Below are 26,732 nucleotides of genomic sequence, written 5' to 3' on the forward strand. Positions count from 1 at the left end.
TTTGAACGATACTGTATCCACACACACTTTACTTATGTTTGTTAACATCTGTGACTGACGATGAGAGAAAAACTGGAAAATATTCACCATTGAATTTCTGAGTAAGTTAAAAGTCTCAAAAATAATTTCTGCCCCTTTAAAAAAAAATTGCAGAGCAGAAATCTGTGAGACTCCCTTCGAAAAACTTGAAACGGTGTCACATATGGATGTTTTTAGCAGAGGCAATATAGTGAGTTCTAGTATTTCTGTCATACTAAGAGGTTAATTGCAGCCAACCGTGTGTTTTCTGACACAACAATTAACATTTAAGTGTGCAAATACATGCATGCCACAATAAATCACAATATGCATGTATTTTCAAAAGATAAACCACAGTATAAAAATGTCCTCTGGTTCGTCATTACCTCACCTCACAACGTTCGTTCCTGTGGTTCATTTGCAGACTGTGTTTTAGCAACGCTTGTATCTCCACCTGGACCTCATGCAAAAAAAAAAAAGCGTGTTCTCCTGCAGGGTGAGTGTGTGGTGAAGCAAATTGGATCGAATCTAATTCAGTTCTCACAAGGAATTAATCAATAATGCTGAGGAATGGCTTTCACCAGAAAGTGCCCATCTTGTTTGGAGTGTTTTGCGTCGGCAGTGCAATCTCGTCTGATAAGTCATGCATCTCGGGCCACGGTAATCAGATGTTTCTCTACTTTATGCCCCTCCATCATTCTCCTTGTTCTGATTTTTTGACTGTGCAGCACTTGAGAAAGAATAGCTTTTCCATTACAATTTCTCGATTAGGGCTGACACGCTCAAGAGGGAGAGCAGAACTCCCAACCCTCATGCGAAGGTGCAAAGCAGACAGATGGAAACGGCATCGAAACACATGCCATAACTCAGGAAAAGGCACCTGCTCGCTTACACTTAAGGAAGCTTTTCAGATGCTAAAGTCATCCATGCAATCAATGGTGAGTGCATCCGCAGATTCGCCGCTGCATTTGTTGTCTGAATGACATCCGCTGCAGAGATTCTTCCAGAATGCGCCACTTAAAATTGATTTAATCCTGTTTGCAATGCCAAAGAAACTGCTAGCTGTAAAAGCATTCAGATTTCTTTGCCATAGATGCTTCCTTGCTGTAAATGCATGACACTGGCTTTGTGTTGCCTTATAATGGCAGTGATGTTTGGGATTGAACGGAATATGTGACCCTGGATCACAAAACCAGTCACGAGTCGTATGTTTGTGGCAATGGCCAACAATACATTGCATGGGTCAAAAATATCGATATTTCTTTTATTTCAAAAATCATTAGGATATTAAGTAAAGATCATGTTCCATGAAGATATTTAGTAAATTTCCTACTGTAAATATATATAAAAATTATTTTTGCAGCACAATCGCGAACATAAACTATCCAAACAAACCATACATCAATGGAAAGATTATATATTTAGCATTCAGATGATGTATAAATCTCAGTTTAAAAAAATGTACCCTTGTGACTGGTTTTGTGGTCCAGGGTCACATTTGTGCCGTTGATAAAAGAACCACACGCCGTAATGCTCATGATTCCTACAGTGTGCATCATGGACTTGGAGCATTTCAGGCCCACTTTATCAGACTTGTTTGTGTAAAACGGACATATGGGAACCGGAGTCTTTTTCCCAGCCTGGCAGACGAGCGCTAAAACCATTAGTGACCATTAGTGGCAAGCTAAAGAAGCCTTGTTTGTGTTTCCCACTGATAAGACCCTCGCTGCTCTTGCACTTGGCGGATTGAGAAAGACCCAGGTTGAATGTTGCACGAGGGATAAAGTGGAATATCTCACCTTTGTCATTGTAGCCGTCTTTGTTTGCATTGGTCAGATTTAGGCTGGAAAAGGAGGCCTGCAAAAAACAAGTCAAGTCCGAATCCAGTGATCATGCTTTCTACTGAGATCATCCCTTCATCTGATCGTTTTTTGAAGGCACCATAGTTGTGTCCTTTGCTGCATAAGATATCCCACAATCCTGTGCATTCAATTCCATGACAGTTGATAAATAAATATGGCGTCTGAAAGTTGAGTTTGGTGGTTAGTTTGTGTAATTGTACCCTTTTGACCAACTTTTTCCACTTTTGATGTCATTTCTAGTGAGAAATTAGTATTTTAGTAATTAAATATTCACTTAGTTCTCACCAAAGCTCTCTCTATTGTATTGTAGATCATTAAATGCCTCATAAATCTGTCTGCATTTTAGCCAATCACAAATATGTTTTTGAATGTGTGAATGCAATGGCCAATCAGAGGCATTTAAATTACTCAGAATAAATATACACTGCAAAGTTTTGGGAGTGACAGCCATATTAAAATGTGGGACTGAATCTGAAATTGTGATGTTTGACACTGTGATAACCATAGCAATGGAAAGAAAGAAAAAAAATTAAATGTACTGTAAGTGTGAAGAGTCCTGCCACTTGTTCTGTAGCCTGTAACATGTTTATTTCTTTTTCATTAATTGGTACCAACTACTGAAATTGTTTGGTATCATAACAACAGTAGTCAGATTAATCGGTTCACAACTAGTCAGATTAATCGGTTCATGACAACACTAGTTAGATTAATCGGTTCATGACAACACTAGTCAGATTAATCGGTTCATGACAACACCAGTCAGATTAATCGGTTCATGACAACACTAGTTAGATTAATCGGTTCATGACAACACTAGTTAGATTAATCGGTTCATGACAACACTAGTCAGATTAATCGGTTCATGACAACACCAGTCAGATTAATCGGTTCATGACAACACCAGTCAGATTAATCGGTTCATGACAACACTAGTTAGATTAATCGGTTCACAATAACACTAGTCAGATTAATCGGTTCATGACAACACTAGTTAGATTAATCGGTTCATGACAACACTAGTTAGATTAATCGGTTCACAATAACACTAGTCAGATTAATCGGTTCATGACAACACTAGTTAGATTAATCGTTCATAACAACAGTAGTCAGATTAATCGGTTCCTAACAGCAGTAGTCAGATTAATCGGTTCATGACAACAGTAGTCATATTAATCGGTTCATAACAACAGTAGTCATATTAATCGGTTCATAACAACAGTAGTCATATAAATCGGTTCATAACAACAGTAGTCATATTAATCGGTCCATAACAACAGTAGTCATATAAATCGGTTCATGACAACAGTAGTCAGATTAATCGGTTCATAACAACAGTAGTCAGATTAATCGGTTCATGACAACAGTAGTCAGATTAATCGGTTCATAACAACAGTAGTCATATTAATCGGTTCATAACGACAGTAGTCATATTAATCGTTTCATAACAACAGTAGTCATATAAATCGGTTCATAACAACAGTAGTCAGATTAATCGGTTCATAACAACAGTAGTCAGATTAATCGGTTCACAATAACACTAGTCAGATTAATCAGATACAGCTATTCTCAATTTGGTGACAATGGAGAGAACAAATAGACCAGTTTGGACATCCTGTGAAGAACATTTTGTGACAAACAAGCCACGTCCTGCTGGTCGAAGAGGCCACTTCAAACGCCTCTGCCTCGCTTTTCGTGTTTCAGTGAGCATGCATGTGCAAACACCCGCGCAGACGACAAGCAAAAAAAAAAAAAGAGAAAAGCACACATCGTGTTAGACGCTGTTCTACCTCTCCTGCTGTCTCTTATAACAACTGACTTGAATTTAATGAGTAGCTCCCTCTGAATCAAGCCCAGAAACCCGCTCTCGGCCAGCACACAATTAGATCTGGTTGAGGAGCACTGATTTTCTGATGAATGCCTAGTTAAGTAGTTAAGGGCTAAGGCACATCAGGGAGGTTTTGCAATGTGTCACACCAAGCTTGAAGCCGCTACCTATGAACGTCTACACGCACTAAAAATAGACTTCTTTCAGTCAACATAATTGTGCAGTGTTGCAATTATCACTATGCTACATCTTTGAGGCATTGCTTTTCTTGTTGATGCCATCTTTGAAGACAGATGCACTTTATCAGGCACGGGCCAAATCAAGTTTCACACCAACAATGTAAGAATCACACATCGCTACACTGCACTTTGCTTGGTAACGGGGTGACCATGTTGAACTGTGGCCTCGTCCAGCCATGAATGAATGCCGGTCAATGCCGTTTTGACACTTTTCTGATCGTCTCCCATCTCTGGGGAAGTAGCGGACATCCTAAAGCACTGGGCTTTTCAGTGAAGTGCATTGTTAAAGTGTGACAAGATGGATGTTTGGGCCCAGCCTGGTGGAAAACATGATCCCATTTCACACTTAATGGACTGGCAATCCTGATCCTGAGGGAGCTGAGCAACTGTAAACTGCTGGGCCAAGATGCTTAGCCAACATTTCCACCATCAAAACAACAGGGCTCATTTTCAGATTTCAGATCGGAGATGAGTAGAAGAGAGAGCGACTGAGACATGATAATGTTGGTTGATAAATCAAATCAGCTTTATTGTCAGTGTTGGAAATGTCATGCACATTACATAACCAGATTATTGTTTTCAAATAATGAGTAAAGTAACACATCACATTTTTAAATGTACACCATAATAGCCAATACAGCCTTTATGAAGAGCACTGGCTCAAAGTTAGATGTAACTATCCCTGTTTTAAACTCAAAGGTGATTTTTATGGTAAAATATATTCTCTTAACCCTTGTGACTAATATTAATATGCCAAGTATATAAGTTTAGCTGCCCCAAAAGTGTAAACATTGAGCCTCCCAAGCACTATCAGAACATTGAGAGCATCCGCTCAGATCTGTCAATCACTTTCCAGCTCAACCAATAGCAAGAGTTTGGGGTGTGGCTACTTTAGCAGGTTTTATTCAGACACCTTCAGTTCCACTAATGCTCACAAAGCTTCAGCTTCGATTACAGGAGAGCAAAGCCAAAACTCATGAACATGTCAAAGTGAATGGGGAATTGCATTGCTATGCACTACAATGAGCGCTTCAATCCAGCATCATCATGCACCTGTTCAAAAAGACAAATGTACCAGTCTATAATGTTACCTTTGATTAGCTTCGAACAAATGTGGCGCATCGTCAAAAAACGTGTTCTCTTTAAACAGAATGTTAGCTACACAATTGCTTACTCATGAGACATAGAAACACATCTAAAATTATTCCTAATCTGTTGGACCTTTTATTGAAAGTAGCAACTTTTACCTGTTGAGAAATGCCTTCACAAGCACTGTCAGAGCTGTGATTGTGATGTTTGAGTTTGGGGAGGCGTGATGCGCGAAAGTGACTTCTGCAAAATATGCTTTATTTTTGTAATTGCGCTAGCTAGGTGCCACTAGTGTCCCAGAAACGACATACTTCTCATTTAAGAAAGTTTGAAAGAAGAACTCTGTCTTACTCAGTTCACACTTTTTTCTAGATGAGTGCGTCTGATACTAGGTGGAACTATACGTAGTACATTTGAGTTTTAGTTCAGAACTCGGGGACCATAAATTCTAGAATCAAAACGTCTTTCCCTCTGAGATCTTAAATCAAACTGTACATATGATTTGGTTCACCCCTGGAAAATGTTGAAATTTTGCCATTTAGAATTTTCTGGAAAACCTGCTTTTTGAGCTTCTCCTAGACTCTTGGTTCTATTTGCACAAAACTTCGCACATCAGACCAAGACTGTCATAACAAGAAGTTAACAAAATAATTGATCTATCGAAGTGTTGCGAATAGGCCAACAGTCTGGCGTCACCCGTTTAACGGACCTATATCTGTTCAATGAAATTGTCAAACTTTACCAAACTTAATACACATAGACAACAGGACATTCTGAGGATGCGCACCAATTTGCCTCCAAATCTGCCCATAGGGGGCGCTACAACTAAATCCCTGTCTTAACTGCTCAACAGTTTAATCAAAGAAAATTAAATGTACTCATCTTTAGGGATTTACTTTTGATCATAATCAGCAACTGCAATTTCATCTTGCATTGTAAAATTTATCATATTGAGGATGTGTAGTAAATTAGGTTAGAATCAGCCACAAGATGGCACTATATATTCCAAATGTAATCGCTCATTTCTTGGACTGAGAAAATGTCTATTGTCCATTTATGTATGAACTTATTGTTTGTTCTTTACTGTTATTGTGAAGCGTACTTGAGTTTGGGAAAGGCGCTATATAAATTAAAAATATTATTATTATTATCATTACTATAATAAACTCATTTACAATTTGGCAAATAACTCTGGAACCATACAAGTTAACAGTACCTTAACAGATAAAAATGTGTCTTTCCTCATATCATAGTGGATCATATCCGTATCCATGAAAAAAACAAAAGTTTGGAAATACTAAGACTTTTTATAATGCTTTTGAAAGTTTGTCTCTTTTGCTCACCAAGGCTGCATTAAAAAACAAAATACAATACAGAGCAAAAACACATATTATATACCAGTAATATTATGAAATATTATTACAATAATATTTGAAAATGTAATTTATTCCTGTGAATTTTCAGCAACCATTCAGAGATTAAAGACTTGAGTAATGATGCTGAAACTTCAGCTTTGCATCACAGGAACAAATTACATTTTTACAATATATTCAAATAGAAAAGTTATTATATTTATTTTTGCAGCCTTGGTGAGCATAAAAGAATTGTAAAAACATAAATAAATAAAAAAATTATTCCAAACTTTTTGATCTGAAATGAACGCCTCTCTCTTCACGTCTAACAGCAGGAGAACAAGCGCTTGTATGAAAGCTTGACAGCATTAGCAACTGTAACTACGAGTGACAGGCCAATAGAGCGCAACCGTCGGGCTCCGGAAGTAAAAATCACATTCATTTTCTCCATGAAGGAATTGATTTTTAACGATGACACACGTATAAACCTTTTCAAGACAGATCTACCATGAGCTCTGAGGTTGTTAAGAGATGATATATGCTTCTGTAGAAATCACAAGTCAGAGTGATTTCAAATAACTTTTTTTTTAAATTATGCTTAATAGCCGTAATCCTGAAGCGGTAGTTATTCGGATCCACCAATCAGAGAAATTGCTGTTACCATGGAAACGAGAACTGCATCAAAAGGGCTCATCATCCTATCAAGCATTGCTAATAATGTAACGAGTCGGTCTCTACACTTTTAAACTAAATGTAAAGTGACCAGCCAAACTCCACTGGTGTTTTGTATAGCCATGATGGAAATTATTCTTTGAAATTATACCAGAAAGGTTATTGTTTTAAACGTTATATTGCCCAACCCTATATACCATAACCTAGTGAGCTGCCCTACATAGGGAGCATTTCAAGGCATCATCAATGATGTGCTGCCGGATCCAGAAACACTTTGCCTTATAAGATCCTTTCTTTTGGCTATTATCTATTTTTAAAAAGTACTACTTCACCCATTATTTCCATGTGCAATGTACTGGTACTAATTTAGATTTACAGGATTAAATACTATTATTTTACAGTAAATTACTGTGAACATTAAGGGAACATTTCACTTTGCAAGCATTATTAAATCAAATTGTTACTTTTGAATGTTCACTGAACGTTCTAAAACAGAACGTTTGATCAACATCCAATTAAAAGACCAGGCAACATTGAACGAAGGCTCTATTAACGTTCCTGTAATAACGTTTGTTTATAACGTTGAGAGAACTTTGCCAGAACATTCTCTGTCAGCTGGGTAATATCCTAAATTAGCTAATCAGTTTATAAATTAAATATGAATGAACCTTCGTATTTTCATTTAATCGGGTCTCCAAGAAAGAGGCCATTACAATCGAAGTACTTTATAACACGGAGGTGATTTTAACGATGTGGTCATGAGGATTACAACAGTTTTCACTATAAAAAATTGTTGCTGCAATTAGGTATTACAACTTAAAATGATTTGAGAACTTAAATACCCAACTTAACTAAACTAAAGTCAAGTCAAGCATGAACATGTACTTTTTTTTATATTGAAACAACACATTATTTCTTATAATGCTGAATTTTAAGTTTGTGATAAATAATCACAGCAATCATTTTTCACAGTGTGTGTGCGTCTCGTTCCTCAGCTTCCCTCGTGCCAAAGCCGAGGTCGATTTCTTTCTGAAACATGTCGACCGTGAAAGCATGGAGTCACAGACCCCGGGCTCCCGTGAACACGGCCTCATTTACAGACTCTTTCTTCTGAAAGTCGACTTTTCCTTTTCCTCGCTCGTCTCGGTGGCCAGTGATATTCCCTCAGTGTGTGTTGAGGTGGTCAGCATTAAAAGCACCTCTCGTTCACACTGACCTTTCCTTGATTCTGCTCAGAAACTGAAGGGCAAATGGTGGCCTGACATAAAGTCAATATGGAGACAGCGGTATTTGAGCGTGTTGTCAGGTGACCTCTTTGTTTACACTTTGAATGAAGGTGGAAAAGAGAACAGGGTTAAAGACACGGGCCTATACCATGAAGCCGGTTTAGGTGGCTATAGTTAAGTTTAAGATTAGTTTGCGCCAACCCTGGGTTTTAGGTACTATGAAAGTAGCTCGGCTTTAATGTGGTTTTAAAGTAATGTGGCTTTAACGGTTTATATATAGGTGACGTAACTAATTCCCAGCGTCTGTTCTCTGTTGCAATGGCTTCACCTTTTCTTCCAAATCCTGTGGACATCTCCGCGCAAATTGTTAGACGAGCACTTCGTAGAGAAAGAGGTTTTAGGGACAGACAAAATCCCCTTGACTTTGTATGAAAGATACAGATTTTCCACAGAAGGAATGTCTTACCTTTGCGAACTTCTTGAGCCACACATAACAAATGTGACTCGTCGAAGCCATGTACTTACTGTACCACAAATGGTGTGTATTGCGTTGGGTTGTTTTGCAAGTGGTACATCCTCGTATGCGGTCGGTGATGCAGAGAATCTAGGGGAAACACGGTTTATCGAACCATTCGCAAGGTGGACCTCGCTCTGCAGGGGTGCATCAATAGCTTCATTGTGTTCCCTGTACATTTATCGACCATGTCCATAAAAGAGGGCTTTTATAAAATTGCCGGTTAGATATTGATAGGGTGACATGAACAAATTTAACCTTTCACATTCATTTTTTTTTTTTTTCAAAAAGCTGATTTCACTTAGAGCACTTAAATACAATAGTCTACAGTAGCTACATGTTAAGAATGGTTTTAAATATATATATATATATATATATATATATATATATTTAATTCCTATGATAGGATTTCCTAGAGTCATAGGAGCAATAGACTGCACACATGTTGCCATCTCCACAGCTCTAGGAGAACACGAGGCGGATTATGAGAACAGAAAGTCCTTTCACAGTTCAGGTAGGGCTACTATACATGTGAGATGATTTTTATTTGCATTGAGATCACTCGTTAAATGAATAGTAACTAACAGAAAGGACAATGATTTACTGTGCATTTCGTCTGCAGATGACGTGTGATCATGAATGCATGATCACAAGCTTGGATTCCAAATGGCCTTCTATGTTGTCAGAGCTTTGAGGAAGGCAAGTTAAATTTGGTGCAGTACAAAACACTTTAAAGTGCTCATTTTAATTGTGACACAGCAAAACGTACAAAATTCCCCCTTTTCTGTAGCCTGGATGCCAGCCGAACTTAGCTCCGCCCACAACATTTTTAGGTCGGGAAGTTCGGTCTGGACTTAAAGCCATTATGCTCAAACCAGAGCTGTTCGGACCAATCAAATTGTCAGGCCGGGCTTTATACGATGATGGACAGATGATCAACAGTAACGTAATCATCCACATCACCAACGAGCGCTTGGGTTGAATTCGTTTACAACAAAGATGGCTGCCGCTGGAGAACTGAGATTTCACGAGTTCACACTTACAAATAAGTCAGATAGAATAAATGCATATTTGGCGTGCTGTCTGAGGAGAGGCTCCGGGCTCAGTATCGGCCCGAACCCAAAGTACTCCTCCCGTATTCCCAGCTGTGGAAGAACAAGCCGAGAGTGAGTGGAGGGATGATGAAAACTGTCAATGAATGTTAGGTGAATTGACAGAGTGAATATATATATATGCTTCCTCTCATGCTGATATGGTAGACATGGTAATTCTTTGATGACAAGTTGATTGGATGGATTATTTGAACGTGCTCCTCCCGAACTTTATGAAACATCATGTGTAGATTCCGCCTTTGTGTCTGTTATAGAAGATATCGACAGCGCATTCATTTGAAAAGAGGAACAGAGAACCGCGATCAAGGCATTTGTCAATCGGAAAGATGAATGAAGAACATACGTCACTTACTCCGTTGCTCTGATTGGTAGTAGGTCTATCCAATTGAGTGCAGAGGCATTTTCTTTCCTGGTTCGGTTGAAACGCCCCATAATCACAGCCCAATGGAGCAGATCAGACTCACATTCTGAGTATGACGACCTCAGGCTACCTTTTCTGTTCTATGACAGAGCTTTTTGATGGCCTGTTGGTAGGAGACAGGGGTTATGAATGCCCGAGGTTTTTGCTAACCCCCTATCCTGACCCTCAGACAAAACCACTTTGATGTGGCTCTCAGTAAAACCAGGGTCAAGATCGAGATGACCTTTGGCATCCTAAAGGCACGTTTCAACCGCTTAAGAGTGTCACCAGAGCGGGCATCACAGATAGTGGCTGCATGTGCCATTCTGCACAATATAGACACTATCAGAAAGGAGCGAGAACCACCACAAAACCAGCTTCTCCCCGATGACACTGACCCCATCACAGCTGTCAGAGATGCAATCACAACACAGTATTTTACTTAATAAAAACACATTGACACTGCAGATAGATCTCAAACTGTTTTATTGGTCATGTGGATACAGGGAGGAAGAAAGAGAGCAAGAGAAAGGTACATTAATAAATATTCATAGTGTTCATACTAAAGGGTTACTTGGTTAAATAAGTTCACATACTGAGATCAGTTTTTTCCAGCTGTTTGATCTCCAATTAAATTTTTTTAATGTGAAGCCTCCTCAGCTCACAGTCCGGATCCTTTAGCGAACGGTCTAGTTCGAGACTCCTTGACTGAGTCTGTTTCCATCTGAAACAATTCCACCACAAACAATCATTACAAGTTTTCTGGAGGTTAATCAAATCACAAAAGTGGCATGACTTTCTACATAGGACTGACTGTAATTTATGTCAAGGGTTTAAAGCATTGCCTTGTTTACATTCCTTCTGTAGCCCATTGAGGAAGAGGCTTCAGTTTCTGGGCCAGGTTGTGAAAAATCCTACAATAAGGCCCTGTGTCCACCAAAGCATTTGTTCACGCAGCTGGTGTATTTTTCCAATTGTTTTCAATGGGAGCGCCGCGTTTTTTAAACGCCATGAGCGTAAGGAGGCGCTGAGCGTTTTATTCACGCTAAAGCACTGAGCACCCGGTGTCTTTTACAGGTCACCGAGAGTTGAAGAATGTTCAACTTTGGGTAAAACGCAGCGCTCATCACTGTCACTTTTTACCCAACCGTCCAATCACAGTGGAGGAGGGGCGGGACTAATACCACACCGACCAATCGCCACATTCTGCCTGTACAACGTCAACAGACGACAACAGCTAGCATATTAACGGAACAAAATCATTTAAAACAAGAGCCAGAGAAAATACTTTACATTGTATCGACATTTTAATATAGAATCAACACAGAAACAAAATATATGTGAAATGAGATACTAGTAACACTTTCGGGGATATTCCGTATCATAACAAGCAAAGTGTCTCAACTGAAAAAGATGATGCGCTGCCAAAACGCTCTCAAGCCCATAGCTAGGCGTTTAGCAGAACGCCTAGCGTTTTCATCTGGCTAAAAACACTTTAGTGGACACACGGCCTAAAAGAGATGTGTAAGGGCCAGTCACTTAATTATGACATTCAAATGTGTGCCATAATAAAAAGCCCAGTGCATTCACCTCAGCAACGGTCTCAGAACACACAGACAGAGTGTCTTCATCATTTGCTTCACCCTAATAAATAAAAGTAGGCCAATGAAAAGCATAACTGTTCTAAAGCAGGTCATGTTCATGGTGTTGTGTCTGCTGCACACTGACCTCTGTGCGGACTTCAACAGGGACACCGTCAAGTCAAGTCTCCTTCATTTATACAGCGCTTTAACAATATAGATTGTTTCAAAGCAGCTTTACAGTGATAATAGGAGATTACTGTTGTGATGTCAGTCTGTGTTCCCCTGTCTTTTCATGTTCAGCAGTTCCCTGTTATGTCTATTAGTCTCCCCAGGTGTTTCAGATTAACCACGCCCCCTTGTTATCTTGTTTAGCTTGTTTGCCCTTGTATTTAAGCCTTGTGTTTTAGTTCAGTCACTGTGAGTTCTTGGTTTTGTTTAGTGCTCCTGTTCCCGAGTCCTGTTCCCGAGTCCTGTTCCCGAGTCCTGTTCCCGAGTCCTGTTCCCGAGTCCTGTTCCCGAGTCCTGTTCCCGAGTCCTGTTCCCGAGTCCTGTTCCCGAGTCCTGTTCCCGAGTCCTGTTCCCGAGTCCTGTTCCCGAGTCCTGTTCCCGAGTCCTGTTCCCGAGTCCTGTTCCCGAGTCCTGTTCCCGAGTCCTGTTCCCGAGTCCTGTTCCCGAGTCCGTGTTGGTAAAGTCTGGAGTCTATTGAATAAAGTGTGCTGCATTTGGATCCTGCTTCCTCCTTGTCTCAACCGCATCGTAACAATTACAGTAACAGAGATTGTTTAGGCTTTACAGCAGCTCTAGAATAAAGTTATTGTCCAGCTAAAGTTAGTTTTGATTCACTTCCAATCGCAACAATCATTAGTTATTAACTTAGGGCCGCTAACACGACACCGTTCTAACAGAAAACCCTGCAAGCAATATCCGTCATTTCACTGTCTAGGTTAACTATAGACCCGATATAGTCCGGCTTTGAGGAACACACTTCTAGCCAAAATAACCTTGAATGTGGTTACATGTCGTTTTTGCCAAAATAACTTGCGATATGTATGACTTCCATCATGTAAGCAAAGTTAACAGTGATTACAAGGTGTTTGGTTTAATTTCTTTGACACGTTCTATGTGTAGCCACGATTGATGACGAGTCTATTCTTGGGCGATGGTCTAGATCAGGGGTGTCAAACTCAATTCCTGGAGGGCCACAGCCCTGCAGAGTTTTGCTTCAACCCTAATTAAACACACCTGATCAGCTAATCAAGTCCTTCAGGCTTATTTGAAAACTGCAGGTGTGTGTGTGTTGAAGCAGGGTTGGAACAAAACTGTGTAGGGCTGTGGCCCTCCAGGAACTGAGTTTGACACCTGTGGTCTAGATGTCTATTAATGTTCACTGACAGCCCAGATTGTGCCTTGTTTTAGCCTAGACGTCAGGGCTGTGTTTGGACGGCTATTAGACGTCTTTTAAACAAAATTGCTTGCTGGGAACCCTTAAGTTCTCTCTGCGCACACTTTAAAAATGCGAACCTGTGAGAACGCTGGTGTGCACGTGTATTACGCGTTTAGTCTATAGATATGCACGTTTAAATATATCTGTGCGCAGGCGTGTAGTCTTTCTTTACAAACCAAACCTCAACAAACTACATGTCTGGCCTTAAAATTTATAATACAGAATTTGTATCTTTTCCGCGTAGCCGTGAACCAGAATTATCCCGACAACGTTTTATCTGTACAGAGGTAAAGAGAGGGGAAGGAGGGAAACACAAATATTTTTATATAATTACATAATTTTACATTAATGGCCTATAGAATGTATGTTTAACTTGCGCATTAACGCGATCAGCAATCTTCCTCCAAGATTGTTCTCGTGCTTTGTCAGCAGAGACAGTTACTGCATGCTTGAAAGACACTTCTATATTCTTCGTATTTCTGAAGAATAATCTCTTGCTCCTCCGTGGAAAAATATATATCTCTCCAACGTCACTCTTAAGTTACTCTTAATCACAGCTTAAGGATCAAAGCCTGAGTTGACAGAGAAAGTTGATGAGCTGCTTCATGGTACCAATAAAGCCTGATTGCATCGGTTTGGTTTTGTCAACTCAAAACCAATCCTGTAACCTGGAGTTTGTTCAACTACCATCATGGTACAGGTCTAAGCATGACTCGGATTAAACATCTGCGTCCAAATATTGTTTTGTGTGTGACATCATTGAATGAGATTCAGGCTGCTGTGGTTTGTTTCATCACTTCTTCAGCGTGTTTCCACATTATTATAATCACACACTGATAAAGTGCACTTAGCACTGGCTGAAACATATTTAAAAGCATAAAAAATCAACATTAGTAGAAGACCTGGTAGTTCCCTTTCAGTCGTTCATCTTTGAGTATTGATTAAACGAGCCAATGCACATTGGCGTGCGAGATTTGCATCTCACGCTCCGTCCCGCAGGCTGGGCGACACCCAAAACGCACGTAAAAGTCCTGGCAGAAAGCGATGCATAAGGATGTAGTGTAACGACGAATTATTATTTTTTCCGAAGTGTTGACAACTTAGTGTTAACTAATAATTGTTGCACTGGAACTACAAACAAAATATTAGTGCATTCCTGGAACTGGGCGTCGTTACACTACATCCTTATGATTGCTTTCTGCCAGGACTTTTAAGGGCTTTTCCCAAACCACTGAAGTGACGTCATTGTCCGGGTTAGCGGAAGCATGAGCCGTCAGACAAGTGTTATTTAAATAAACTCCTGATGTACTTACAAACTTTCCAATGCCTCGTTTTATGAGTACAGAACCTATTTGTGCTACTGTATAAGTTTGGTGCCATTCTGGGCATTATTAGTGGGGTAATTTACCAGATACAGCCTTGGATCCGTTAGCGCCTGCACTAAGCCATCCGGCTGATATCTCTAGATAATCTCTAGCTTTAATAATGTTCAACCAAGGGAAAAAAGGCTTCTGGGGGGTGTTTGGCTCGAGGTCGTGGTGCAAAGGACCCTAGGTTGATTTTACTTCGAGCCATCCCTTTAATACAATTGATATTACAATTTTCACAAAAAAAAAAAATATATATATATATGCGTTTAAAATGAAGAAAAAAAAAGCTTCTATACTAACGTTACACTAAAAATGAACACGTCGCTAACTAGCTTAGCCGCTATCTGCAGTCACACCACGTTAGATTAAAAAACGTACCCTTGTAGTTGTGCAGATAACTCCATATGTAGAGTTTAAAGCCCCTGTCCCTCTTGCTTGTCGGAGCAGGGGACCATCCATCAACAATGCGATGAACATCGCTGACACTTATATTCGGAAGATCCTGGAGACATCCAGTAAAAACAGACATTTTGGGTGACGCGCAAGCAAACCGGACACAGATACGCCAACTTCTGGCGACAGCGGAGGTTCGTCACTACGCTTGTGCACAGAGGCTATTCACCTTTTCCACAGCTGTAAAACTGTTACTTCTGAATTCTCTCTCAAAATTCAAAACATCCATTTTTTAAACGTTTTAAAAACTTTGAATGTCAATGGAACATTCCAGTTTAGCATTTTGTAAGGGTTTATATATATATATATATATATATATATATATATATATATATATATATATATATATATATATATATATATATTCTTGAACATTCCTAAAACAAGTGGTGGCATTTAAAAAATAATGTTAGATGAAAGCCCAACTAAAACATTTCAGGAAAAAAAAAAAAAACATTCCATGAACGATGCATATATTTTTGTGCAAACGTTGAAAATATTTTTAAACACCAGATAACTCTGAATGAGCTTTACTGGAAGAAAGAAAATTTGTACATAACTTTGAGATCCTTTCCAGAACGTTCTGAGAACAGATACACAGATTTAACCAATTGAGTTTTGAATTGAGTTTGACACCCCTGCTTTAACAGGAAAATAAAGAAAGTTACACCCTCATCTGACAACAAAGGATCCGTTCGTTCTCACTGTATAATGCATCTCAGTGCAATCAGGATTCAGTGTTATTTCACTGCACTGTCTAATGACAGTAATGAGCTTCTCCAACACTTAAACACACTCGTGCTGCAGGGCTTCAGAGACACCATCCATTCGTCTGACAAATTAACATAATACAAAAGGAATTCTGTGCATCTTCATCGTTTGTCATCAAAAGCACCCGACGTGTCTGTCATGTAGGATAGAGATGATCATGTGTTACAGTAAACGTGCCTCGACTGGCCACAAGAGGGCGTTCATTCACAGAAATAAGAGTCTGTGAACTCATATTGATTGTGGTCATGTACAGGGTTAGGTAGAACTGTTTGATTTAATTGGCAATTATGCATTATTTATAGTTATACTTTAGTAACACGGACACTAAAATAAAGTGTTCCTGTAAACAGAGAAGTGATCATGCAATGCTGATATTTACTGTGAGTAATTTATGTCAAGCCATCGTAATGGAGTCAAATGTTGCTTCTAACTGATTATATAAGGCCTGTTTTACACATTAGCAGATGTTTATTTCAGCATCCATATTAACAGGTCGCAGCATTCACACCGTAGCTGTCGCAACTCCACAGTTATTCTGCCAAAAAGCCTGTTTCTCTATTAACAGAGAGTCTGTTCAACAACAAACACACAGCAGACGGGACAACAACAAAAATCCCTGTCGCTGTCACAGAAAAAGAAACAGTGGTTGCCTGAATAATTATGTATAAAAAAAAAAAATACAGTAAAAATGTAAACATGTTTATTGAGCAACCTGTACATTTTTCAAACTAAAACTGCAATTTATAGAAAATAAAAATACATTTTAAACCAGTGAATCCAACAGCCCTTTTCTGATGAATTAGAAATAAATCTGTTTTGTACCTTTAAAATATTCTGACATCCACCATAATAACACTGATATTAAGCAAAAAGACACGTGATGATGAATCACAAGCTGAGGTATATATATATATATATAATGTGCACAAAACAATACAGAACACCATCATGGTTACACACATGACACTAAAATAAAGCAATAAACACAAAAAACCTAAGATGAACATTAAACCATATTTTACATAAATGATTTTTTTTTTTTTTTTTTTTTAAAGAAGAAACATAATATTAAAATGAAAAACCATCAAGTGTGCCACACGGGGAATGTCAGTTCAGGGCTTTAATTGTAAATTCTAAGAGGTTTTTTGTTGTTGTTTTTTCACTTCCAAAAGCGGTACATTTAAAGGGTCTGTATGTAGAACCCAGAAACTCTTGTTATTAGCGACACCGGTGGCCGTTCAGTGAACTGCAGCAGTGATGTACAAGATACTGAGCGTGATTGAAGGCGAAGTTCTGTTTCGCTCTGTGCTTCAATGCTTTTGCAGTGATATTACGAACATCCAGGCGCATCTACACTGCTGAGAACGACGTTTAGATGAATATGTTAATATGTGCTGCATACTTTCTTCTCAATAACAATATAAACACATTAAAAATGGCAGCGGTGTGAAAACATCAGTTCAGAAAGCATCTGATCACAGAGATGTGGATGTTTGCACCAGCTCTGATTCACCGGCATCATGTCGACAGATGAGGGAATTAAAATTACACTGTTATGAAAGTTTGATTGTGATGTATATTTAAGACTATAGACTAAATAGATTTGGCTATGTAAGACTATAGGCTAGTCTGAATGAATTCATTTTCTTTGCACGACACATTGACATTCCAGTACAGAATGGCTCTTTCTGCATTATCATGAACATTGTATAAGCATTTGATCGTTTCATGTTTCACTGAACGGAAAAGAGGCTCTCGGACGCATGAACGTCACATGCTTTGATTTTCCCGCCAAAATCACCCCTTCACGTAAAAATCAGGCTACAGGCTTTTTCATATTCGAGTTACATTACCATGTGCACTTCCTCCTGTCAGTCCTACATTATTCCTATACATTATTCTCTAATGCATGATCACATGTGAATGCATGTGAGGCAAATCAAATTAATTTGTCACACTGACTGCAAAACAGTATCTCAGGCATGCAGCGAGCGATTCGGCAAACTCCAAGCTGTGATCCAGTTACAAGACTCTGAAAGTTCATCAAAACACAGCGTTTATGCTGTATCGTGTGCTTTTAGGGTCTTTATCTCTCAGTCCATGCCTCCTCCTTCTCCTGTTCTCGCCGTGAAGCGCCGTGTCTCATTCATTCTAATTACGGCCATTGAAATTGAATAGAGGCCGGTTTGTTTACGAGCGTCTGCGGCTGCTTAGCATTCAGAGAGTGAAACCAGTCGTCTTCACAGACAGCTCAAGGTTTACCTAAAGCAACTCCCACTAATTTACATTTATGTGTTTTTGTCTTGTTATTTCCATATCTGCTGCGAGGGATGTGAATGCAGGTGGAGGGACATCAATCATGTTTGCTCTCACCGTAATAAGGTTTGCAGACTAAAAAAATAGGGGCGGATGGAGAGAAGTGTTTGAAATGTATCTGGAATAAGCAAATTATTCAGCAGAATTTGTGGCATTTACGTTTCAGAGGCACATCTATTACTGTCTTCAGTCTGTTAAAGGGTGTTTCTTCAACCCTGTGGACTTAAGGAAATTGAACTTTTACACTCTCACTAGTTTGTCTCAGAACAATGTCCACATTGGACTCTTTTGATCAAGGGATTATTCTGAAGTCAAAACCTTCCTATTTTACTAGGTGGTGATTAGTTCGATATGATTCTTACAGAAACATGCAATTTGTAGACAAAACCATGAAGGTCCGCCCTAAACCTAACCATCACTGGGGCGTAAGCAAAAAAATTACCAATTAGGTTGTAGAAATTCATATGAATTAGTTGTGTGTTCATTCTAAAAAATCTTGGGTTATTTTTTTCTTCCCAAATCCTGAGTTGAGGTTATTTTTTCAGTGTTTGGGTAGTTTTTGTGTAACCCAGATCCTGGGTAAGATGTAACAACCCAATGTTTGAGTAGTTTTGTGTTATCCAGATCCTGAGTCAGACGTAACAACCCAGTGTTTGGGTAGTTTTTGTGTTACACAGATCCTGGACCAGATTAAACAATCCAATGTTTGGGTAGTTTTTGCATTACACAGATCCTGGGTCAGACGTAACAACCCAGTGTTTGGGTAGTTTTTGTGTTGCCCAGATCCTGGGTCAGACGTAACAACCCAGTGTTTGAGTAGTTTTGTGTTACACAGATCCTGGGTCAGACGTAACAACCCAATGTTTGAGTAGTTTTTGTGTTATCAAGATCCTGAGTCAGACGTAACAACCCAATGTTTAGGTAGTTTTTGTGTTACACAGATCCTGAGTCAGATGAAACAATCCAATGTTTGGGTAGTTTTTGTGTTACACAGATCCTGAGTCAGATGAAACAATCCAATGTTTGGGTAGTTTTTGTGTTACACAGATCCTGAGTCAGACGTAACAACCCAATGTTTAGGTAGTTTTTGTGTTACACAGATCCTGAGTCAGATGTAACAACCCAGTGTTTGGGTAGTTTTTGTGTTACACAGATCCTGGATCAGATGAAACAATCCAATGTTTGGGTAGTTTTTGCATTACACAGATCCTGGATCAGATGAAACAATCCAATGTTTGGGTAGTTTTTGTGTTACACAGATCCTGGGTCAGACGTAACAACCCAGTGTTTGGGTAGTTTTTGTGTTACACAGATCCTGGATCAGATGAAACAACCCAATGTTTGAGTAGTTTTTGTGTTATCCAGATCCTGAGTCAGACGTAACAACCCAATGTTTAGGTAGTTTTTGTGTTACACAGATCCTGAGTCAGATTAAACAATCCAAGTTTGGGTAGTTTTTGTGTTACACAGATCCTGAGTCAGACGTAACAACCCAATGTTTAGGTAGTTTTTGTGTTACACAGATCCTGAGTCAGACGTAACAACCCAATGTTTGGGTAGTTTTTGTGTTACACAGATCCTGAGTCAGACGTAACAACCCAATGTTTAGGTAGTTTTTTTTGTTACACAGATCCTGAGTCAGACGTAACAACCCAATGTTTGGGTAGTTTTTGTGTTACACAGATCCTGAGTCAGACGTAACAACCCAATGTTTAGGTAGTTTTTGTGTTACACAGATCCTGAGTCAGATGAAACAATCCAATGTTTGGGTAGTTTTTGTGTTACACAGATCCTGAGTCAGACGTAACAACCCAATGTTTAGGTAGTTTTTGTGTTACACAGATCCTGAGTCAGACGTAACAACCCAGTGTTTGGGTAGTTTTTGTGTTACACAGATCCTGAGTCAGACGTAACAACCCAATGTTTGGGTAGTTTTTGTGTTACACAGATCCTGGATCAGATGAAACAACCCAATGTTTGGGTAGTTTTTGTGTTACACAGATCCTGGATCAGATGAAACAACCCAATGTTTGGGTAGTTTTTGTGTTATCCAGATCCTGAGTCAGACGTAACAACCCAATATTTGGGTAGTTTTTGTGTTACACAGATCCTGGATCAGATGTAACAACCCAATGTTTGGGTAGTTTTTGTGTTACACAGATCCTGGATCAGATGTAACACCCAATGTTTGGGTAGTTTTTGTGTTACACAGATCCTGGATCAAATGAAACAACCCAATGTTTGGGTAGTTTTTGTGTTATCCAGATCCTGAGTCAGACGTAACAACCCAATGTTTAGGTAGTTTTTGTGTTACACAGATCCTGAGTCAGACGTAACAACCCAATGTTTGGGTAGTTTTTGTGTTACACAGATCCTGGATCAGATGAAACAACCCAATGTTTGGGTAGTTTTTGTGTTACACAGATCCTGGATCAGATGAAACAACCCAATGTTTGGGTAGTTTTTGTGTTACACAGATCCTGGATCAGATGAAACAACCCAATGTTTGGGTAGTTTTTGTGTTATCCAGATCCTGAGTCAGACGTAACAACCCAATATTTGGGTAGTTTTTGTGTTACACAGATCCTGGATCAGATGTAACAACCCAATGTTTGGGTAGTTTTTGTGTTACACAGATCCTGGATCAGATGTAACACCCAATGTTTGGGTAGTTTTTGTGTTACACAGATCCTGGATCAGATGAAACAACCCAATGTTTGGGTAGTTTTTGTGTTATCCAGATCCTGAGTCAGACGTAACAACCCAATGTTTAGGTAGTTTTTGTGTTACACAGATCCTGAGTCAGATGAAACAATCCAATGTTTGGGTAGTTTTTGTGTTACACAGATCCTGGGTCAGACGTAACAACCCAGTGTTTGGGTAGTTTTTGTGTTACACAGATCCTGAGTCAGATGTAAAAACCCAATGTTTGGGTAGTTTTTGTGTTACACAGATCCTGAGTCAGATGTAACAACCCAATGTTTGGGTAGTTTTTGTGTTACACAGATCCTGGATCAGATTAAACAGCCCAATGTTTGGGTAGTTTTTGTGTTACACAGATCCTGAGTCAGACGTAACAACCCAGTGTTTGGGTAGTTTTTGTGTTACACAGATCCTGAGTCAGATGTAACAACCCAATGTTAGGGTAGTTTTTGTGTTACACAGATCCTGGGGCTCGTTCTTCGTACGTCGCTAACTCAGTTAGCTGGATTTGATTGTTGACGATTTGGCATGATCTTGGATCGTTTGGTTCTTCGAAGCTCATCCTGGACTTGCTGTCATAGCAACACATGCGCAAGCTTAAACCTGCTCGGGAGCAGGCTTATTTCATGTAAACAGGATTAGATCGCGGCTTCATAAGCGGAGCTGATACGGGAAGTCCAGCGCAGCGCTATAGTGCACTTTCTGAGATGTTTTTTTTTCTTTCTCGTGACTCGAGATTGTCGTTTACATTATTAAATTGTTGGAAACGCACATTTATTTTCGACTTGTCGGAGTCTGGCTTTAAATACAGCACAAACTGTTTGCATTGCCCTAAGATTATTTGCGAGTGGCTCTTTCCTTTACACTATTGGAGATGCGGAGAAGTTGATGGAAAGGGCTGTCTGTCGTGTCATTTGGAGTTTACCTGGCGCTTTTAGGTTTAAAAAACAGTTTTTTGTTTTTTTTTGGCATTTCCAAGCCACTTTAGACCCAATGTTGTAAAGCAGTTTTTTTTTAAAGCAAATTTTTTTTTAGGCTATCATCATTTTTTATGAAGACAATCATGACCATGCCGATTACAGTATGTCACTCAGGCTTCACTAACGTGATTGGTACCATAGACTATAGGCTGCCATCAAGGCCTCATTGAAGGGGATTATGTGAACAGAAAGGGGGTTCACAATGTAAATGTGCAGCCCAGTTACAATTGGGATTCTTAATATTCCAGATTAATAATATTATTTCAAATAAAAAAAAGGCAGTTGACAAATCTTCCATAATCACAAATGTGAAAGCAAAAAGGTCAGGATCTGTGCATGACTTAAGAATTTTCAGAGATTCACATTCCTGCACATTATTTGAAAGTGGTAAGGAAAGTTCCACAATTAAATATCAAGCTCACTGTATTACATATTGATCCTAACAGAACTGCATTTTTCATAGGTGAATATGACATGTTCCTGCAGACAGGTGTTTTATGACCCCATTCCCTGACCCAAACCAGTTACAATGCAGCTCTAGCCAGGACAAGGGCACACAATAAAAATGAACTTCAGCTAACTAAAGGGAAGATTTCAGTGTCTGAAAAGTCTGAGGGTTGCACACCTGACAGGGCCTGTGACATTGCTGCATGTGCCATATTACACAACATTGCCAAAAAAAAAAAAATCATTAAATGTTTAATAAAAGACAAATATGCTTAGTTCCTTGAGTTTTATTTCAATTGTTCTTTGTAAAGAAAATCCAGTGGTCAAGTGCCTGCAACAAGATATTAGACACATGCCTCATGCAACAAATAAAAAGGAAAAGTTGGCTATACACTGTCCACCTGTAGGCCTGTGTCTCCTCTGACTGTGCAGACTCTTCTGTAGGCCTTTCTGTAGATGTGGAATCCTGCAACTTATATTGCAGCCATAAAGCATACAAGTATAAATTAAGTAAAGTTATTTATGCACTTGCAGGTAGGCTAGTTCCTCCATATGACAGTTATCTGAGAGGGGTTATTCAGTGCAATGGAAACAAATGGACATTACAAGGTCTTATACTTTCTTTCCTTTGGAAAGTTAGAGAATGTCCACTTACTGCACATATTTCAGCCACCACTTTCTTGGGAACAGATACAAGTGTTGGTGTATTATGTAAAAGTGCACAAAAGAGGAAAACACAGTGTCATTACAATGAACTACACTCGGGAAAATGTGATCAATAACTCATGGCAAAATATTTTTACATTAATATAAGTTTATCAGTTTTCACTTTCACAAGTCAAAGCAATTCATCATTACTTTTAATGCGACCTTCATTTAATGCAGCAATATTTGTACAGTTATTTTACAGTGTAGGCTACTAAGATCTTTTCTTTTTTTTTCAGCCTTTTTCTTGGTTGCTTTTATAAACAGACAACCATTTATTTAACAGTGCCTTTTATAGAAGAGAAGAGACTATAATATAACGCCTCGGTTACGACTGTAACCTCGGTTCCCTGAAGAGGGAACGAGCGTTGCGTCGAGAATGACGCTATGGGGAACGCTTTGCGTGATGACGTCTTGAAGCACATGTAAAATCAGTCCAATGGTGTGGCGGAACGTCAGAGGCGGGTGACGTCACGTACCAGGAAGCTATAAAAGCCGGCCCGAAACAGAAAACGAAAGCTTCGTAAAAGTCTGAAGTCGAGCTGACAGGCATGAAGGAGATATGGCAAGGCGACGCAACGCTCGTTCCCTCTTCAGGGAACCGAGGTTACAGTCGTAACCGAGGCGTTCCCTTTCAAGGGAACTCCCGTTGCGTCGAGAATGACGCTATGGGGAACGTCTATACCAACGCCTCCATAGCTACGAATGTCTGTCCTGTGTGAAATCTAGAGAGCAGCATTAGGAAGACAAAACATGAGACCCTGGAGCAGAGTCTAGATCCAGAGAGTAAAACCTGACGAAAGTGTGCGGTGAGGACCAGCCTGCCGCATCACAGACGTCCTGTAAAGAAACTCCTGAAATAAGGGCCTTAGAGGCCGCCATACTCCTCGTCGAGTGCGACCGGACAGCCAAAGGAGAAGGCTGCCCAGCCGCCTCATAAGCAAGTGAGATAGCCTCGACCACCCACTTGCTCATCCTTTGCTTAGACACTGGACCTCCTTTGTTAGGGGACCCAAAGCACACAAATAATTGATCACTTTTACGCCACAGGGCAGCTCTGTGGACATATGCGTCTAACGCCCGCACAGGGCAAAGCAAATTATTAGCCTCCTGGTCAGCATTTTGAAAGGGAGGAGGACAGAAGGCCTGCAGAACAACAGGTCTGACCACATTAGTGGGGACCTTGGGGATATAACCCGGTCTTGGATGAAGAAACGCTTTAACCATACCCGGAGAAAACTCTAAGCATGACGGAGCAACTGACAATGCTTGAAGATCCCCTATTCTCTTGAGAGAAGAAATAGCAAGGAGAAAAAGAGCTTTCAGAGTTAAAAACTTCTCAGGAACCTCCTCAATGGGCTCAAAGGGGGCCAGGGACAAGCCTTGTAATGCAATGGACAGGTCCCATGGCGGAACCCTAGAGCGAACTGCAGGCCTCAGCCTCCAAGTGCCACGAAGGAAACGAGATATCAAAGGGTCTTTCCCCACAGACATTCCACCCAAAGGAATGTGGTAAGCACCTATGGCCGCCACATAAACCTTTAAAGTGGACGGGGTCAGACCTGCCATGAACCGGTCTTGCAGGAACTCCAGCACTGTACCAATTGGGCAGTTAACTGGGTCCAACCGACGGTCACTACACCAAGAAGTGAAGACTCTCCACTTCAGGGCATAAAGTTTCCTCGTGGAGGGAGCTCTGGACTGTAGAATGGTCTCAACAACCTCAGTTGAGAGACCTGACTCTATGAGCTGGGCCCCCTCAGAGGCCAAGCCCACAGGTTCCACAGTTCTGGGCGGGGGTGATATATTGAGCCCCCTGCCTGGGACAGAAGGTCTCTCCTGACGGGTAACTCCAGAGGATGCCCGTCGAGGAGGGAGACCAGATCGGGAAACCATACTCTGCCCGGCCAGCGCGGGGCTATCAGAAGCAGGCAAACCCGGTCCCTGCGAACTCTCTCCAGAACTCCCGGGAGCAGAGCCACTGGGGGAAAGGCGTACAGACGTAGCCTCGGCCACGTCTGAACCATAGCATCCAGTCCCAGAGGAGCTGGATGCGTGAGGGAGAACCAAAGTGGACAGTGAGAAGTCTCTCGAGACGCAAACAAATCTACTTGTGCTTGGCCGAACTCCCTCCATATCAGCTCCACCACCTCGGGGTGGAGCCTCCATTCCCCGGGCCTCGGCCCCTGCCTCGACAGAGTGTCTGCTCCTAAATTCTGGACCCCGGGGATGTAAGCTGCCCTGAGTGACAGTAACTTCCCCTGGGACCACAAGAGGATATGGCGTGCCAAGTTGGATAACGGGCGCGAGCGCAAACCCCCTTGGTGGTTGATATAGGCGACTACCGACGTGTTGTCCGTATGTACTAGCACATGGTGTCCCCTGAGATCTGTGATAAAGCTCCTCAGAGCCCGGAAGACAGCTAACATCTCTAGGCGATTGATATGCCAGGAACGATGATGGTCTTCCCACAGACCTTGAGCTGAGCGACCCTCCAGGATCGCTCCCCAACCCGTGAGGGAAGCATCCGTCGTTAGCAGTTTGCGACGACAAGGAGCTCCCAACACTGGGCCCTGGGACAGGAACCAAGGTTTCTTCCACATAACCAGGGCACGTAAGCATCGCCGCGTGACCCTGATTGTGCGAAATGGGTTGCCCCTCGGGGAAAACCCCCTGGTCCTGAGCCACCACTGCAGGGGCCTCATGTGTAGCAGTCCAAAAGGTATCACGTTGGACGCTGCTGCCATGAGACCCAACAGTCTCTGGAACTGTTTGACAGTGAGTAGCTGGCCTAGCTTTACACTTTTCACAGCTGCAAGGATGGACTCTATACGTGGCGGTGACAGGCGCGCCTGCATCGACACTGAATCCCAAACTACGCCTAAAAAAGTGGTCCTCTGGAGTGGAGAAAGCACACTCTTCTTGGCGTTCAGCCGTAACCCCAACTCTTTCATGTGGGCGAGAACAACATCTCGATGTTGAACCGCCAACTGATGCGACTGAGCTAAAATCAACCAATCGTCGATGTAGTTCATGATGCGAATACCTTGGAGGCGCAGCGGCGCCAGAGCTGCATCCATGCATTTGGTGAAAGTGCGGGGTGATAAAGCTAGGCCGAATGGAAGAACACGATATTGGTATGCTTTGCCCCCGAAAGCAAACCTCAGGAACTTCCAATGACACGGACGGATGGAAATATGGAAATATGCGTCCTTGAGGTCTATCGTGACAAACCAGTCCTCGGACCTGATCTGTGGCACGATCTGTCTCAATGTTAACATTTTGAACTTGAGCTGCATGACTGACTCGTTCAGAACTCGAAGATCTAAAATGGGACGCAATCCCCCGTCCTTTTTCGGAACTATGAAATACCGGCTGTAAAATCCGGTTTCCCTGTTGGAGGGAGGTACATATTCTATGGCCCCTTTCTCTAACAGAGTGTTTACTTCCTGTTCCATAACCAGAACCTGCTCGGGGCCCACCACTGTGGGCAGGACCCCCATAAACCGAGGTGGGCGTTTTTTGAATTGTATCTGATACCCTTTTTCCACGGTCTGCAGGACCCAACGAGAAACATTCGACAGTAGCTTCCACGCTGTCAAAGATTCTACTAGAGGTACCAGCCTCTCGAGACTGGTTTCTGGATTTCGT

At 40.9% G+C, this 26,732-nt stretch overlaps 1 pseudogene across 1 annotated transcript; it reads left to right on the forward strand.

Moving 5' to 3' along the window:
* Positions 1-8,601: 8,601 nt before the first annotated feature.
* On the forward strand, positions 8,602-9,430 carry LOC308690405 (putative nuclease HARBI1; annotated as a pseudogene). Its single transcript has 3 exons — positions 8,602-9,019; positions 9,204-9,311; positions 9,420-9,430. The product of its transcript is annotated as a putative nuclease HARBI1 (transcript).
* The last annotated feature ends 17,302 nt before the right edge of the window (positions 9,431-26,732 follow it).

Source organism: Scardinius erythrophthalmus (assembly GCF_964197995.2).
Source record: "Scardinius erythrophthalmus genome assembly, chromosome: 5".
NCBI classification, from domain to species: domain Eukaryota; kingdom Metazoa; phylum Chordata; class Actinopteri; order Cypriniformes; family Leuciscidae; genus Scardinius; species Scardinius erythrophthalmus.